General features: G+C 45.8%; 1 long non-coding RNA gene across 1 annotated transcript in view; it reads right to left on the bottom strand.

Annotated features, from left to right (window-relative positions):
• Window positions 1-7,383, bottom strand: part of LOC140478548 (uncharacterized) — a 48,418-nt gene extending 41,035 nt beyond the window's left edge. The window contains exon 1 of the long non-coding RNA XR_011960806.1: window positions 7,261-7,383. This is a non-coding gene — a long non-coding RNA (uncharacterized lncRNA). The remainder of the gene's footprint in view (window positions 1-7,260) is intronic.
• Between the last annotated feature and the right edge of the window lie 5,551 nt (window positions 7,384-12,934).

Genomic DNA, 12,934 nt, shown 5'->3' with positions numbered 1-12,934 from the left:
TATGAGTCCTAGTGGTCGCAGTAGTCTGGCTGTCAGTTCCGAAATGTTCTTGATGTATGGTAGTGTGGCTAGTCCTTTGGGTTGTGGCATGTCTTCATTCCGTTGTCTTTCCCTGAGGCATCTGTGGATGAAATTGCGTGGAGTTTGACCCCACCCCGCAGTTCACCAATAGGATAAACAACACACTGAGAAACCTACAAAAAAAAACGGACAGATAACCAGGTTTGACCTACAGAGAATGAAAACTGAAAGCAACAACACCCCCAGATTCTATGGACTACCTAAAGTGCACAATCCAGACATCCCACTCAGACCCATAGTATCACAACCAACATAGTATCCTATCAACCAAGACGGCATACTCAAACTACTGGACCTGTACCTCACAACACACTTCACATTCAATAACCAAATATATGAACAAATCAACGGCACACCCATGGGCTCACCCATCTCTGGACTCATAGCAGAAACGGTAATGCAAAGATTAGAACAAACAGTCTTACTGCAAATTCAACCCAAACTCTGTGTCAGATATGTAGATGACACCTTTGTAATCATTAAAAACACAGAAATAGAGAACAAACACCGGATCATCAACGCCACACTCAGAGGAATCCAATTCACTACAGAGAAAGAAAAGGACAACCAACTCCCATTCCTAGACGTGATGGTACAGAGAACACCGAACGGAGAATTCACCACAAAGATTTACAGGAAAGCCACACACACAGACCAAGTCCTGAACTCCGAAAACAACCACCCCAACACACACAAAAGAAGTTGCATCAAGATACTGTTCACAAGGGCCACAACACACTGCAGTACACCAGAACTGCAAAAAGAGGAAGAAGAACACCTATACAATGTATTCGCCAAAAAACGGATACCCGCACAATTTCATTAGGGATTGTCTGTATGGATTTGCTCGATGACTGTCCTCTGATATTGATGAGAGCAGTGCAGATGATGTGGTTTATATGGAGTTCATTAAGGTCTTTGACAAGGTCCCACACGGAAGGCTGGTCCAAAAGGGAAGGTCCCATGGGATCCAAGGTAAGTTGGTAAATTGACTCCACAATTGGTGGAGGGTTAGTTTTGTGATTGAAAGCCTTTGCCCAGCGGGTGTACCACAGGGATCTGTGCAGGAGCCATTGCTGTTCATTATGGACATTAATCACTCGGATGTGAAAGCAGAAGGTAACATTAGTAGGTTTGCAGATAACATGAAAGGTGACGGTGTTGTCCACAGTGAGGGGGATGGACTCAGGCTGCAGTCTGATATCGATCAGATGATAAACTGAGCAGAGTTATGGCAGACAGAGTTTACTTCTGATCACTGTGAGGTAATGCACTGTGGGGAGTCTGATAAACGAATGATATACATCATGAATGGTAGGTCCTCCTGGATTACTGAGGAACACAGGGACCTTGGTGGGCAAGTCCCTGGATGTCTGAAGGTGTCAGCACAGGTAGACAGGGTGGGGAATACACCTGAACTGGGAGCAGGAGGGGGACCCACATCCTGGTGGGGAACGTTGCTGGAGCTACTCAAGAGGATTTAAACTCGTCTGGCAGGGCTGTGTGACCCCAAAGAGTCGTAAGGTCAGAAAGAAAGTTGAGGCTGGTACAAAGGTTCAAGAAAGCAATATAAGGAGACAAGGCAGGCAAGAACATAGCAGACAATGAGGGAAAACTGGTGGATTAAACTGCAGTTATTTCAATGCAAAAGGCCAGACAGATAAGGCAGATGAACCCAGAGCATGGATGGGAACATGGGATTGGGATCCCATAGATATTACAGAAACACAGCTGAGGGAGCAACAGGACCAGCAGCTCAATGTTCTGGAGACAGATACTACAGGAAGGATAGAACAGGAGGCAAAACAGGAGGAGAGCTGGTGGGTTTGATAGGGGGAAACATCCCAGCAGTACCTAGAGGGAGGATTCATGTAGGATCGCCCAGTTAAACGATATTCGTGGAACTGAGAAATAAAAATTGGTCATTAGTTTTCTACGGTCGGACTACAGCGATAGGCAATGGGAGATGGAGGAGCAAATATGTCAGGAGATTTCAGATATCTCTAAGAATAATAGGGTTGTAATGATAGGGGATCTTTACCGTTCCAAACCTGGACTGGGATTGCTACTAAGTTAAGCATTTGGATGGAAGGAATTTGTTAAGTGTGTTCCGAAAATCATATAAGTGGCCCAACTGGAGAATGGGGCTAAACCTGACCTCCCCTTGGGAAACAAGGTCAGGAACGGGACTGAGGTGTTAGTGGGGGAGCCCTTTGGAAAGTTACCACAATTGTATTAGTTTGAAAATAGCGATGGAAAAGGACAGGCCTGGTCCACAAGTTCAAGTTACTCAAAGGAGCAAAGTAGTATTAGACAGGAATTTTTAAAGGAGATCTGGGGAGGCTATTTGCAGATAAAGGGAAGTCTGGCAAGTAGGAATATTTTAAAACCGAGATAAAAGGAGCGTTCAGCGCCAGCGTGTTCCTGTTAGTGTGCAGCTCAATGCTGACTGAATTAGGAAACACTGGCTGAGTTTCGAGGCTGTGGTCAAGAAAAAAGGGGGCACATGTCAGATATAACTGGCTGACTCAAGGGAATCCCTTCAGGAGCATCGGGGCTGTAGAAATACACTTAGGATGGAAATCAGGAATGTAAAAAGGGGACATGAGATAGCTTTGGCAGAGAAAGTTAAGGAGAATCCAAAGAGACTCTACAAGTGTATTAAGAGCAAAAGAAGAGCTCGGGACAAACGCGGTCTCCTTAATGATCAATGAAGCCAACGATGTGCAAAACCACAAGATCCAAAACAAATATTTCACCTTGGAACTTACTGTGGATAAAGACTGGGACACTCAGGGAACTAAACAGTGTTTGTCCTGACCACTATTGGAATACTGTGTGTAATTCTGGTCTCAATGCCATCGGAAGGATGTTGTGGAACGTGAAAGGGTTCAGAAGAAATGACCAAAGATGTTGCCAGGGTTGGAGGGTTTGTGCTTCAGGGAAAAGCCTGAATAGGCTGGGGCTGTTTTCAGTTGAACATGGGAGGCTGAGGAGTTAACCGATAAAAGGTGTTTAAAATCATGGTGGTCATCGACAGGGTCAATAGACAAGGTCATTTCCCCAGGCGAGGGAAACTTTTCAAAGGGGTCTAAAGGACAACTGACTCCCGCACAGTGGATGGAATAAGCTGCCAGAGCAAATCGTGGAGGCTGATACAAATACATTTAAAAGGCATGTGGATGGGTGTATGAATAGCAAAGGTTTAGGGGGATTTTGGCAAAATTGTGGCAAATGTGACTAGAAACGTCATGCAGGAGTTGGTCCAAAGGGCCTGTTTCTGTGCTGTACATCTCTATGACTCAATGTCTTGAAATGAGTCCACATTATAGAAAAGGAGGAGCTGGAGGTTTTAAAACACAAAGGTAGATAAATCCCCAGGACCTGATCAAATGGATCTCAGGACATTGTGGGAAGCTGGTGAAGAAATTGTAGGGCCCCTCGCAGAGATATTTGTACCATAGAGAGCTGTGTGTGATAGGCTGTTACACTGGAGGGTGGCATTGTGGAGCGTGAAGAAGGTTTTCTGAGATTACAAAGGGATCCTGATGAAATGTGTGAATGGCTGAAAAACTGTAGATGGTGTTTAATCTAAATAAATGCAAGGTAATGCATTTTGTACAACAAACCCGGGCAGGGCTTATACAATTAATGGCAAGACCTTCAGTAGTGTTGTAGAACAGAGGGACCTCAGGGCTCAGCTACATAATTCTTTGAAGTTTGCAACATGGAGAGACAGGATGGTTTTAAAAAAAGGTGCTGGCCTCACTTGCTTTCATTGCTCAGTCCTTTGGATGTAGGAGTTGGGAAGTCGCGTTGAGATTATACAGGCCATTGGTGAGTCCTCTTCTGGAATACTGTGTCCAGTTCTGGTCGCCCAGTTATAGGAAGGATATTATTCAGCTGGAAAGGGTTGGGAGGAGATTTACTGGGATGTGGCTGGGTACGAAAGGCTTCAGTATAAAGAAAGGCTGAATAGGTTGGTATTTTTCACTGAAACCTGAATGTTGACAGATGACCTCATAGAAGTTTATAAAATCATGAGGGGGATAGATAGAGTTAATGGGAGTTGTCTTTTCCCATGGACAGGGAAGTTTAAAGACAAGGCACTACATTTTTAAGTTTAGAGGAGAAACATTTTTTAAAAAGACACAAGAGGCACATTGCTACACAGAGGGTGGGTTGTGTGTGGAACGAACTTCCCAAGGAAGGGGTGAACATGGGGACAATAACAATGTTTAAAAGACATTTGGATTAGAACAGGAATAGGAAAGGTTTGAAGGGATGTGATCCAGGAACAGGCAGGTGCGATGAGATCAGTTTTAGAGTATGGTTAGCGTTAACCAAATAGTACGGTATGACTCCGACTATGATTATAATGTTGTGTCATCAATTAAGAAAGGCTACAAGAGAAAGCCAGGGAACTGCAGACTGATGAGCGAGACATCTTGGCACGTCAGTTGTTGGAGGTCATTCTGAGAGGTAGGTCTTACATGCATTTGGAAAGATAAGGCCTGATTACGGACAGCCAGCATAGCTTTGTGCGTGGGAAAACATGTCCCACAATCTTGACTGGAGTTTGCTCAAGATGTGACCAAAAAGATAGACGAAGGCAGAGCAACAGACGTTGTTTCTGGCTTCCCCAAATCCTTGTTCAGGGTGTAACATGATACATTGGTTAGTAAGGGTAGATCACAAGGGATCAGGGAGAGCTTGCCAACTGGATACAAAATGGGATGACAGTGGGAGACAGAGGGCGGTGGGAGAGGGTTGTTGTTCAGACTGGAGGCCTCTGACCAGCAGTGTGCTGTAAGGATTGGTCTTGGGACCACTGTTGTGCACCACTTACATAAACAATTTGAGTGAAAATACAGGAGTCCCTGTTAGTATGTTTATGGATACCAAGGTTAGTGGAAGAGTGGGCAGGGAATATAGTTATCGAAGGGGATGTTAATCAACTGGGCCAAGGAATGAAAGATGGAGTTTAATTCAGGTGTTGGATTTAGTTAAGACAAACCAGGGAGGACTAACATGGGTAATAGTTGGGCCCTGGGCAGTGCTGTTGAACAGAGAGAGACCAAGGGGTGCAGTTACATTGGTCCTTGGACTGGCATCACAGGGTGACAGGGTGTTGAAAGCGGCAATTGGCACACTTGTCTTCATTGGTCAGAGCATTGAGTACATGAGTTGGAGATATTGGTAACACTGTCGTCAATATTTCTCCTGGGAAGAGGAGGCCACGGGGTGACCTTATAAAGGTTTATGAAACCAATTAGAGTCTAAGTAAGGTGAATTGCCAAGGGTAGGTGAGTCCAAAGCTAGAGGCATAAATGTGGGGTGAGAGAGCAAGGATTTAAAGAGGGAGCTGAGGGGCAACAGTATCCACAGAGGATGGTGCATAGACAGAATGGACTGCCAGAGGAAATGGTAAAAACAAGTACAATTACAATATGGAAAAGACACTCGGGCAGGTACATGGAGAGGAGAAGGTTTGAAGGGAGATGAGCCAAACACAGGCAAACGCAAATCATTCCATTTAGGAAACCTCGGCCGAAGAGTCATGCTGCACAGAAACAGACCCGATGTCTCCAGTTATTGGAGGAGAAGACTATCAAGACAAGGCATGTTGTAGAGACTGAAGCAAGTTACAGTGATACGGATGATCATCTGGACTGGAGGTTTCAAATATGTGAAATAATTGGAGAGAGGGGAGGAGATGACAGAGATAGGAACTGTTATAGGAGTTAGAATGATTGAAGACACTGGTCCTCAATACAAGCCATAGATACAGTGTTGGAGAGGGAATAGGGAACAGAAAGATCCCAGGTAGCATTACCACCCTCTCGTGGGAAGCCTGCTTTCCCCTCAGTTGTTCTGATGCTCCCTAAGAAAGCACAGGCCTGGACTGATAACTGGGAACTCCCGATGCTGTCTCATTACAACAAAACTTGCAGTAGGCATGGTGATTGAGCCTGGGGTGTGTCTGTATTGTGCTCCCCCTCCAACACTTTCTCTATGTCATGTCTTGTTAGCTGATGTTTGGATCCCCCTTATTACTTTCTGCTCTGTGCATTGGAATGATCTCACCGGGCAGCAGGATTTATTGAAGACTCCCGACCTCCCTGACTTTCTGGCTGACTAACCATCGTCCCAACCAGCAGTTGGCAAGTCTATTGAGTCAGGAACTCCATGAGTACCTGTAGAAGACACCGAAATTGGCAGAATGGGAAATTAGACTAATGGTTTGAGGGTTACACATATAGAATGGCACTGAGCCCCACAGAGATCTGGAAAATCCAGTCTCCATTCCTGACCTGTGCTGCCTCATCTCTCTGGAGTGAAGAATTCTGTTGGCTCATGGTCTGGAGTAGCTTCAAAAGTGAGAGACGCTGACAGAGGCAGCAATTAGACCCACACAGTGAGGGATACCATATAGAGAGGTACTGAGTCACATCACCAGAGTGCCGGGTCAAACAATTGTGCAGGAAGAAAGGGTTTTGATTCATGTTGCACTGGGATATGCAAACTGTGAGCAGGCGAAATGATGGCCTAGTGGCATGATGTGTGACAATTTATACAGAAACTCAGCAAGTGTTCTCTGGACACAGGTTCAAATCCCACCATTGCAAATGATTGAGTGTGAAGTAAATGCTTCAAAAACTATGTAATTAAAAACCTGTAAGTGAGTATTAAACAATTGCTGATGTTAAGAAACATCCAACGGGTGCATTCCTGTCTTTAGTGAAGCAATCTAAGATGGGACTGGGATATCACAGGTATTACAGAAACAACAGCTGAGGGAGGGACAGGACAGGCAGCTCAATGTTCCAGGGGACAGATGCTGCAGGAAGGACAGAAGGGGAGCTGAGAGAGGAGGAGAGCTGCTGGTTCTGATTGGGTGAAACATCCCAGCAGGACTGAGAGAGGATATTCCTGCAGGATCGCCCAGTGACGCTGTGTTCGTGGAATTAATCAATAACAATGGGGCTTCCCTTTCCTCTGATTATTCGACAGACCCCGGGAGCCCCGCCCTCCTGCACCTTGACCTTCTCAAAATGGCGGCCCTGAGCTTCCTCTTCCCTCAAACAAATGGCGGCCGTGACCCTGGGCCGCTTCCCTGATCAGAGACCGCCACCTCCTTACCCAGGCCTCGAGAATCATTTTCGAGTTATTTTTAACCTGTATCCAGGACTTGTGAATTCTCTCCGCTCCTTTCTCCCAGCGAGGCTCCCACACACCGGCTCTGAGTGCTGCTCTCTGAAGCCGATCGCAGCCGCTGCAGGAGAAAGCAGTTCTATGTCTCTCTGTGCCCTTACCAATGTGACACTGCGCATGCTCTGCATAGAAACCAAATTGCGCATGCGTCTGAGGTTATCAGTGAGTTTATCGAGAATATTCATAACTGCACAGACTTATGGGTAAAATACTAGTCATTAAAAATTGCTTTGTCGAGTTATAGAAATAGAGCTATCTAACATGCAAATTGTCTGGTCCAAATCAACCATACCGGCCAGGTATGTAAATTACCAATCGTACTGGGAGGTTGAAAAGAAGTTTCTTACTCGAATAGTGTAAATCGATTGGAAATATGTACGTTATCAGATTTACATTTAAACTACAGTATTTTTTAAAATCTCACATTGATTTATGAGAGACGTTTAATGCTCCACTATGTCGTGAGAATGATCAATCCTGCAAAATAGTTTGCTCTCTGACCAATGTTGAAGCGTTCACTCCCGAGAATGCTTTGGCCCCTCTCCTCATTCACTCTGGTTAGAGGACCGGCCGCTACTCGGTCCTCCTGTTCCGCCCCTTCCTCCCAATTGCAGAGTTGATTCGGGCGTGACTGACCAGGCAAGGGACAAAGGAAGTTCGAGTCGATGTTTTGTGACGCGGTGAAAATATCCCGAATCTTGGACCGAGGGGCCTGGGTTCAATTCACAGCTTGTGCAGATGTGTGTAATAACAACTTTTAGCAGGTTCATTAGGAAAACCAAGGGAAGTCAGGAACAGAGTGAAAACAAGAGAAAATGCATGCAATGTGGTGGGGCTCTCAATGCTCAGATGATTTGACTCATTACCAAGCGTTTCAGGGTCCCAGTCCAGACTGTTGCACTCCTTTTAGTGCACAGCCAGATACCACGATAGTGGGCAAAGTTGTAGGATATAGAGGTGCTTTTCTGGAAGGCGCTCTGTTTTTGTGGTGCAAACAGTTGAGAAGGAGTCGGGTTTTGTATGGAGCCAACTGTCCCCCTCCTGTTGCAGCCTCTTATTATTGCTCTGACTCTACCTCGTACATGGAGAAAGTGAGGACTGCAGATGCTGGAGATCAGAGCTGAAAAATGTGTTGCTGGAAAAGCGCAGCAGGTCAGGCAGCATTCTCTACCTCGTACATGTTTGGTAGAGATCAGTGACACTTCGTAAGCCCACAATACAAGATCCATCACTCTGTTTAAGACAGTAAAAATCTCTTGTAGCACAATAGTCAGAGAACAATACAGCGCACAACAGGCCCTTCAATCCTTCATGTTGTGCCAACCTGTGAACTATTCTCAGCTCGTCCCCCTACACTATCTTGAAATCACCCATGTGCTTATCTAAAGGATTGTTTAAATCTCATTAATGTGGCTGAGTTAACTACATTAGTAGGTAGTGGATTCCATGCCCTAACCACTCTGAGTAAAGAACCTGCCTCTGACATCTGTCTTAAATCTATCACCTCTCAATTTGTAGATATGCCCCCTCATACACACTAATGTCATAATCCTAGGAAAAAGACTTTCACTGTCTACCCTATCTAAGTCACTGATCATCTTGTATGTCTCTATCAAATCCTCTCTTAGCCTTCTTGCCAATGAGAACACGTTCAAGTCTCTCAACCTTTCCTCATAAGACCTTCCCTCCAGACCACACAACATCCTGGTAAATATCCTCTGTGCCTTTTCCCATGCTTCCACATCCTTCCAGAAACATAGGCACCAGAACTGCACACAATATTCCAAATATGGCCGCACCAGTGTTTTGGATAGTTGCAGCATGATATTGCGGCTCCAGAACTCAATCCATCTACGATTGAAACCTAACACACTGTATGCCGCCTTAACAGTACTGTACACCTGGGTGGCAACTTTCAGGCATCTATGTACATGGCCTCCAACATCTTTGTGCACATCTACACTACCAAGAATCTTTCCATTGACCCAGTACTCTGCCTTCCTGTTATTTTCAGAAAGTGCATCACCTTACATTTAGCTGCATTGAACTCCATTTGCCACCATTCAGCCCAATTCTGCAGTTTATCCAAGTCCCCCTGCAACCTGTAACATTCTTCCACACTGTCCACTACTCCACTGACTTTTGTGTTGTCTGCAAATTTACTAATCCATCCATCTATGCCTGCATCTAAGACTTTTATAAAAATGACAAACAGCAGTGATCCCAAAACAGATCCTTGTAGCACACCACGAATAACTGCACTGGAGGCTGATTATTTTCCATCATCCACCACTCGCTGCCTTCTTTCAGAAAGCCAGTTTCTAATCCAAACTGCTAAATCACACTCAATTCCATGACGCTGCATTTTCTCTAACAGCCTACCATGTGGAACCTTATCAAAGGCTTTACTGAAGTCCATGTATACCACGTCAACTGCCCTACCCTCATCTATATGCTTGGTCACCATCTCAAAAAACTTAATGAGGTTTGTGAGACACGACCTGCCCTTGACGAAACCATATTGACGATCTGAAATCATATTCTTGTTTGCCAGATGATTACAAATAGTGTCTCTGATAATCCTTTCCAAAACCATTCCTACAACCGAAGTAAGGCTCACTGGTATATAATTACCTGGGTCATCTCTACTGGCCTTCTTGATCAAGGGCATAACATTTGCAATCATCCAGTCCCCTTGCACTGAACCTGTAGGCAATGACAACTCAATATCAAAGCCAAAGTCTTTGCTAACTTCCCCCAAGCTTCCCAGACAATCTACAGATAAATCCCATCTAGCCCAGGGGACTTGTCTACTTTAATCCTTCTAGAATTGATAACACCCCACCTATGTTCGGGACACCACCCACGCCCTCCACCTCCTCCACGATTTTCATTTCCCCGGCCCCCAAAGCCTTATCTTCACCAGTCCCTATACACCTCCATCCCCCATCACGAAGAACTCAAAGCCCTCCGCTTCTTCCTTTCCCACTGTACCAACCAGTATCCTTCGACTGACTGAACCGGTCCTCACCCTGAACAACTTCTCTTTCCAATCCTCCCACTTCCTCCAAACCAAAGGAGTAGCCAAGGGCACCTGCATGGGCCCCAGCTATGCCTGCTTCTTCGTAGGATATGTGGAACAGTCCATCTTCAGCAGCTACACTGGCACCACCCCCCACCTTTTCCTCCGCTACATCAATGACTGTATCGGCACTGCCTCATGCTCCCATGAGGAGGTTGAACAGTTCATTCACTTTACCAACACCTTCCACTCCAACCTCAAATTCACCTGGACCATTTCAGCCTCCTCCCTCCCCCTCCTAGACCTTTCCATTTCTATCTCGGGCGACCGAATCAACACGGACATTTACTATAAACCAACCGGCTCCCACAGCTACCTAGACTACACCTCCTCCCACCCTGCCCCCTGTAAAAAACGCCATCCCATATTCCAAATTCCTTCATCTCCACTGCATCTGCTCCCAGGAGGACCAGTTCCAATACCGTACAACCCAGATGGCCTCCTTCTTCAAAGACCGCAAATTCCCCCCAGACATGGTCGACGATGCCCTCCACTGCATCTCCTCCACTTCCCACTCCTCCGCCCTTGAGCCTCACCCCTCCAACCACCACCAGGACAGAACCCCACTAGTCCTCACCTACCACCCCACCAAACTCCATGTACAGCGTATCATCCATCGTCATTTCAGCCACCTCCAAATAGACCCCACCACCAGGGATATATTTCCCTCCCCTCCCCTATCAGCATTCCAAAAAGACCACTCCCTCTGTGACTCCCTTGTCAGGTCCACACCCCCTACCAACCCAACCTCCACTCCCGGCACCTTCCCCTGCAACCACAATAAATGCAAAACTTGTGCCCACACCTCCCCCCTTACTTCCCTCCAAGGCCCCAAAGGATACTTCCATATCCACCACAAATTCACCTGCACCTCCACACACATCATTTATTGCATCCGCTGCACCCAATGTGGCCTCCTCTATATTGGGGAGACAGGCTGCCTACTTGCGGAACGTTTCAGAAAACACCTCTGGAACACCTGGACCAACCACCCCATGGCTCAACACTTTAACTCCCCCTCCCACTCCACCAAGGACATGCAGGTCCTTGGACTCCTCCATCGCCAGACCATAGCAACACAACAGTTGGAGCAAGAGAGTCTCATCTTCCGCCTAGGAACCCTCCAACCACAAGGGATGAACTCAGATTTCTCCAGTTTCCTCATTTCCCCTCCCCCCACCTTGACTCAGTCAAATCTCTCGAATTCAGCTCCGCCTCCTTAACCTGCAATCTTCTTCCTGACCTCTCTGCCCCCACCCCCACTCCGGCCTATCACCCTCACTTTGACCTCCTTCCACCTATCACATTTCCAACGCCCCTCCCCCAAGTCCCTCCTCCCTACCTTTTATCTTAGCCTGCTGGACACACTTTCCTCATTCCTGAAGAAGGGCTTATGCCTGAAACATTGATTCTCCTGTTCCTTGGATGCTGCCTGACCTGCTGCGCTTTTCCAGCAACACATTTTCAGCTCTGATCTCAAGCATCTGCAGTCCTCACTTTCTCCTCCAGTGCGAAGATAAAATCTAATACCTTGGTCCTGTGCTTGAACATGGGGAACTAAAATAGAATGAGGGAGAACCTAGATAATGTAGACTGGAAACAAAGATTTTATGGTGAGACAGTTGATGAGCAGTGAAAGATTTTCAAAGACATTTTAGGAAGTGCTCAGCAAAGGCATATTCCAGTGAAAAGGAAGGACTGTAAGAAAAGGCAGTGGACAAAAGATAGGGAATTCTACACCAGTTAGTTTATTCTCTGTAGTTGGAATGATGTTTGGGTCTATTATCAAGGAAGAAATAGCAGGGAATCTCGATACAAGTTGTCCCATTGGGCAGACAGAGCATGGATTCATGAAGGACAGGTCATGCTTGATAAATCGTTTGGAATTCTATGAAGACATTTCGAGCAAGGTGGACAATGGGGACCCAGTGGATGCGGTGTACCTGGATTTCCAAAAGGCCTTCAACAAGGTGCCATGCAAGTGGCTGTTGCATTATATAAGGGTGCATGGGATACAGTATTAGCATGGATAGAAGATTGGTTGACTAACAGGAAGCAAAGAGTGGGGATAAATAAGCCTTATTCTGGCTGGCAATCAGTAACTAGTAGTGTGCCTCGAGGATCAGTGTTGGGACTGCAATTATTTAGAATTGATACAGATGATTTGGAGTTGGGGACCACATGTAGGGTGTTAAAGTTTACATATGAGACTGAGATGAGTAACAGAACAAAGTGTGCGGAGGACTGGGAAACTTTGCAGAGGAACAGAGATACATTGGGTGAGTGGGCAATGGTTTGGCAAGTGGAATATTATGTTCATAAATGTAAAGTCATACTCTTTGGTTGGAGTAACATTAATAAAAAGATAATTACTTGAATTTTTAAAAAGTTACATTATTTGCTATGCAGAGGCACCTGAACATCCTTCTGCAGGAGGGTTAGTCACCAGGTATAACAATCAATTCAGAAGGCAAAGGGAATTTTGTCCTTCATTTCTGAAGGGATTGTGTTTAAAAGCAGAGGTTATGTTCTAGCTATAGTGGGTGCTGGTGAGGC

This window comes from Chiloscyllium punctatum, chromosome 6 (genome assembly GCF_047496795.1).
Source record: "Chiloscyllium punctatum isolate Juve2018m chromosome 6, sChiPun1.3, whole genome shotgun sequence".
Taxonomy (NCBI): Eukaryota; Metazoa; Chordata; class Chondrichthyes; order Orectolobiformes; family Hemiscylliidae; genus Chiloscyllium; species Chiloscyllium punctatum.
The sequence above is the reverse complement of the archived record's forward strand: the minus strand, read 5'-3'. Positions and strand labels throughout refer to the sequence as shown.